Here is a 6,000-nt window from a genome sequence, read left to right as displayed (position 1 = left end):
ATATATTAAAAAAAAAAAAAAAAAATTACACATAACATATAATGTAATTACAAGGAGGTATTTCTGTAGTCTATTGATACTAGATAGTGGAAAAGGGGTGGGATTAAATAAGCTTATGCTTCTTCCTGCTCCTTTTTGAACATGGACGTTATTTGGAGTTGTGGTTGCTCGTTTTCCTTTTGTTTGCTTTGTTCATTTGTCTCTTTTAATTCTATTTTTTTTTATACTTTTTCAACATGTTCAAAATAAAGATTCAATCAATCAATCAATTGTAGAACTTCACAAACATCACGTGTTGTTTTCCACATGTAAGATCAGCAAACACACAGAAACTTCCTGTTGCCACACACGGCCTCTAAAATCTCTTCCACGCTTTCTGTCTGAAGTCCACTCTCTGTGTCGGATCCACAGGAAACAACAAGATCTTATTAACATGGTTTTCAATGTGTCTCCTTCCAAAAAGTCCAACCAATGAACAAATGTGTGTATTTGTGGAGGCCGAACAAAAGCATGACACATTTCTCTGTTTCTATAAACTGGAGTCAAACACAAACATGAAGAGTTTCACTGACAGACTCCAAAATGCCCCCACAGTGGATCAAAGGGAAATCCTACAGTGTGGCCAGAGACTCTTAATGGCTCCAACATCAACACATCCACAATGTTGGATCCAGTTCTGCCTCACAGAGTTACTAAGACACACCCTCTGCCAGCATCACAACAGCTCCACCTGCTTCACCTGCCTCCTCAGCATCTGTACACCTGAAGAGAAAAGAAAGGCTCCAACAGCTCAAATCTACAAAGGATTCATGAAGTTTCATCCAACAATAACATGTTTGCCTTCCACAGTGTGCTGTTAGACACCACTGTACCTCTGCCATTTCAAAAAGAGCAGCTTGGGAACATTTTGGCTCCAAACACTTTGTGTTTAAGTTCTTTGTTTTCTTTGTGAAGCCGACAACATCTGGAGCTTTGTGACTCATAGAAACATCATTTTGTTCTTTAGATGACAGCAGATTGGGACTGAATAATCAATCACTATCAAACCAATAAAGACAAACATGCTGATTTTACAGGAACTTTGTTGGAGAAGCTGCAAAGACATGAAACTGGTGGAGATCCCAAACCAGTTGATAGTGCTGGTTATTCCAAATAAAGCTGTTTCCCTTTGAGATGAAATGACTTTGTGTCCTGATATATAATAAAGATGTTGTTGTTTTTGAGCCCCTGTATTAAAAGTAGTTTAAAGTCAGCTTGAGTTTGATGTCTTTATGTCAAAGCTGCTCATGATGTTGAGCTGCTGATGGAATAAAAACAATATAAAAGCATGTAGTCCAGACTTAAATGTAGCCTGTTGTTAGCTGAGGTCCACACACAGTGTTTGACAGTGTAAAGTGTGTGAAAGGGCTGCTGGTGGAGCTCACTAGGATGAGCAGGTGACCACGAGGTGGAGAGCAGCTGGCCTGGCTTTGACCCGGGCCACGCCCCCTTTCTCTCTGCTTTGCTGTCACTTATCTTCACTGCTCTGTCCAATAAAGCTGAAAAAGGCCCCGAATCAAAGAAATCTGCTGCAGCCTCTGAAATGTCTTCTGTTTCCTTCCCGACGGCTTTTTCACCGTCAGCCCATCAGACAGTCCAGCAGCATTTATGATGATGTCATGATGTTGAAGAGGCTGCTACGGTGGCCTCCCATGACCCCCAGCCTCATCACAGCTGAGATGCAGACATTTGAAAACATTCAGCAGACAACTGAATAACAGTCCAACACAACAGTCTGTGTGCAGACACACACTGACCTTTCATAGAGTCAAACACAGCTGGTTGAGTCATTTCTCTGTGAGTCTAAAGTGAATCTAGTATTTGAAAGTCCACTTCCTGTATTTGTTGTTGAAGACTTCTTCAGCTTCTTCTCAAGGACATCAGCTGCTTGTTTGGCAGCAGAGGCAGTTAAGAAGCTTCCTGAAAAACACTGAACAGTGAGTTCACTGTGGCATATGACAGATTCAGCTTTCTGTGTGCAAATGTGTCTGTGTCGACCTTTCAAATGCTGTTGAATCCAAAACATCAGCGGCTCCTCGGCTGCTCACTTCATGCACTTCTGTCTGTGTGACAGTCCAATGACATCACAGCTGTTTCCAGCCCCAGTGTCTCAGGACTGGACACCTTTAAACATGTCGAGGATCAAACAGCGTCCAGCTAAACACACATGAAACTATCAGAGCTGACAATCATTCCAATAACATCTAATGGTTCATGTATGTAGACACAGGACTACAAGGAAATGGCTCTCAGCATCTGGCTGTGGGAACACATGAGTCCCTGTTTGTGTTCAGATTGTGTGCATGTTTTAGACGTGTGTCACATGTAGAAACACAACAATCCCACAATGACACACAGATGTGTTTGACACAGCTGTGCAGCTGTAAGTTGTTTCTAATGATTCATTGAAGCTCTTCTAACATTCTGGAGACGATCAGTACATGAATCTGTTCAACACGACAACAATTTGACTTCAGTGTGAACGTTTGCATTAAATAACCTTCTTCATCCAGCTGACAGCATCTTCATCCTATGATGTGAACAGTTCCTGCTGTTGATGACAAACCTCTGACAGGATCTGCTTGAGGAGCTTTTTCATGTGCAGCTCTCTGAGCTCAGGGCTGAGCTGCTGTTTCATCTTTAAGAGCTGCTGCCTCCTCGCCGGACTTGTTCTCCTCTTCTTCTCCTAATGACACCATTTCTGCTTCATATTAAATTCAATAAAGATGCTGACATGTATCTGTAGCAGCAACATCATTGAATCTAGAACAACTGGAGCCAAACCAGTGGCTCTGCTGGGATCACTGGTGAGCCAACACTTCCTTGTTGATGCAGATTTCAGGGCTTCCTTTTGCTCCTCCGTTATAACTGTTCTCTCTTCTCAACACATGATGACACAAAGGAATCAGCAGTGACAAAGATGATGCTGAAGAGAAGCACACACTTCACACATATAACAGAGCAGTGCAGTTACACACACCTCTGCTCGACATCAGGCCTCAAACAAAGACACAAAACACTAACTTGACTCTAAACAGAAGAAACGAGCAGCTGTTTCTGTTCTGTGCTTATTTATATTTGACACACATGCTTCTCTTTGTGCAAACACACATCGCACTATAAGGGTAACCTCGCACACAATGATTGGACAGCACAGTGATGATGCTGGGAGATCCTATACGCAGCAACACAGAAACACTGAGAACTTTAAACAATGATGGAAAGTGTTATAAATGACTTGTTGGCCTCTGATCTGTCACAAACAGCTGAAACGTGTCTCTCATGAGTCACATGAAGGTTTTTGACAGAAAGGACAAAAAGTAGCTGCAGTCAGTTTGTGTCATTTTTATATTTATTCATCTGGGAGAAAAATCTGAGGGACATTAAAATGTGTTTTCAACAGAGACAAGAACATGAATATAACAGAACAGGTAAATGAACATGTTTCAAGTAAACAGCTGGACTGATCAGGTCCAAACACAGAGTGATAAACTTGTCAAACAGCTGTCATATCTTTATATAGAAGCTCTTTATAAATGCTGCTCACTGCAGTCTGTTTACTAATAATGTCAAAGTGTTAGAAACACAGAAACATCAGAATGGTCTTTGTTCACAGAAACCTGTCTGGGATCCTTTGTTGTTCTTTTGATGCAGAGTTACATTATAAATATAAAGAGTTATTTCAGAGTCTCATCAGTTTTCCTGCATGTCTTTATTTAACACATCAGCAGGGCTGAAGCTCTCATGTTAAACACACACTGATCTATGGACACGTTCATGTGTTTCTAACAGAACCAGGCTGTTATCAGCCTGCACTAACATTATGTCACACACACTGAATGTAACAGTGACAGTTTACATCATCACACAATCAGCTGTGATTGTTTCACTGTCATCAAACGAGTCAACAGGAAGTAGAATCAATAGAAACCAATCATTTCCTGACAGCATGTCTGATGGAAATAAGTGCAGATTATGTATGAAGTCTAACTGCACACAGTAACTGTGTTACAATAAGGACTTAACAGCGCCCTCTGCTGGAGTGTTTCAGTACTGCGTTAACTAGAATACACCACCTCCTCCTCACACCACCTGCTACAGCTCTACTCTTCTATGACTACAGTCATCCACAGCACTGATGTGAGGTCACATGGTTCATATGTAAGGAGCACAGCTGACCTCAGGTCAGTTTAATGACTGTGAGCAGCAGCTGTGTTATTGTCACTGTGACAGGGAGACACTCTCAGACACAGCGCTCATGTCAGCTTGTTCTCATGCAGGAGGATCAGGAGCTCCATGTTTGTCTTTCTGTTTGAATCATGATGTGTTTGTGCCATCAGAGTCTGTCATGAGTACTCAGGGTTTCACAGCAGCTCTTCTGGATGCTGACGAGGACTCCAACCTCATGTTTCACCTCTCTGAGCTTCTGATGTCTGTGAACACTCGTGTTTCTTCTCTGGGCTCATCTGGACAAAAACACCTTTCTGTGTTTGGCTGCAGCCTCATTCTGACTGACAGGAAGTGTGTTATCCATGAGCTGCACTTCTGTGAGGAAGTTTCCTGCTGTGTTTCCTGTCTGTGGACAAACACGAGTGTTCCAGCTGAGGACTTGCTTCCTTCCACCTGTCCATACAGGACATCACGCTGTCTGCAGCTCTGTAAATGCAGCTCCAGGTCCTTCCACGTGCTGCTCTGTATTTGTGCAGTTTGTAGTGTGTCCTGGGAAACGTAGCACACATGGTGTTCTTCTGCTGTTTCCTCCTTTCACTGAGTGTGAAACACTGACGCTGTGCTGTTGTTCACAGAGGGGAGCTGATTCTAGCTGCAGCTGGACTCTGTCATCTAACTGAATGTGTTGGTGCTGATCACGGGGCTCTGAGGGGGAGCAGCAGGAGGACTCTGGATGCTGACGTCAGTGTATCTGTGGAAGCTCCCACAGCGTGTCTGTCATTCAATATTGTGCTGTATATTGTATCTATGCAAAGATGAACAGACTGTGTGTTCACTGGTCTCTGTGCTGCAGCTCTGATGTCATCATCACTCCCTCCTCCACCCTCAGCAGTCCCAGCATGCTGCTGTGGTGCACCCCACCCTCACTCTACACCTGAGCCACAGACCACACCCTCCACCTCAATATACACCACAGTTTTCTCTGCTGTGGAAATGAGATCAGGAGGAAATCATCATTATTATTATTTAATAAACGCTCACATTAATGTGGGCTTATTTGTTTCATATTAGAAACATTAGTTGAGTGTTTTTAGTATAAAATGGTCAAAGTCCCTCTTTTTGCTCCTCCCCTCACCTGTGGATGGGCGGTGCTGTTACCGTGGTGACAGCTTGGATGTGTTTCAGTCCTGCCTGGTTATCACTGCAGGAATCTTTCACATTTATTACAGGTAATAACTCTGATTTTTCTGTGTATTATGAACCAAATGTATCCTGATACACACAGAGATGGATGAGCAGAGGTTTTTTTTGCAGTTTATGTAGTTACTATGGACTTAATGCACACATATTATTAAAATTAGGGCTATAACAGTTGTATTGATGTATAGCAACTTGAAATGCTCCCACAAATGGCTCCACAGCATGTAAAAATATAACAAAAGCTCTGGCGGACTTGGTTCTGTGGTCAGTCTTAAAGGGTGAAGTTAAACTCTGTAATCTTCACTGTGTCACAGAGTTCAGTGAGTCCCGTTATTCACAGTATCAATCAGATCATCAGAGAACAGCTGATCAGCAATCAGTGGTGCCAACAGCGCCTCCTGTGGTGAGAGGATGCAATAATGCAATGTAGCATTTTTCCACTCAACACTTGCAGTCATGGAAACTGTCTGTTGGATCTGTGTGACGTTGCTTTCTTGGTTAGAGTTCCTCACAAATGTCCAGATGATTCTTCTAATGAGGCGTCGACCATGTTTGCAGCTCTTTGGAAGAAAACGTCGCCCTTTGCCATCC

This window comes from Aulonocara stuartgranti (genome assembly GCF_965226115.1).
Source record: "Aulonocara stuartgranti genome assembly, chromosome: 3".
Lineage (NCBI taxonomy): Eukaryota > Metazoa > Chordata > Actinopteri > Cichliformes > Cichlidae > Aulonocara > Aulonocara stuartgranti.
This window is presented reverse-complemented; position numbering follows the sequence as displayed.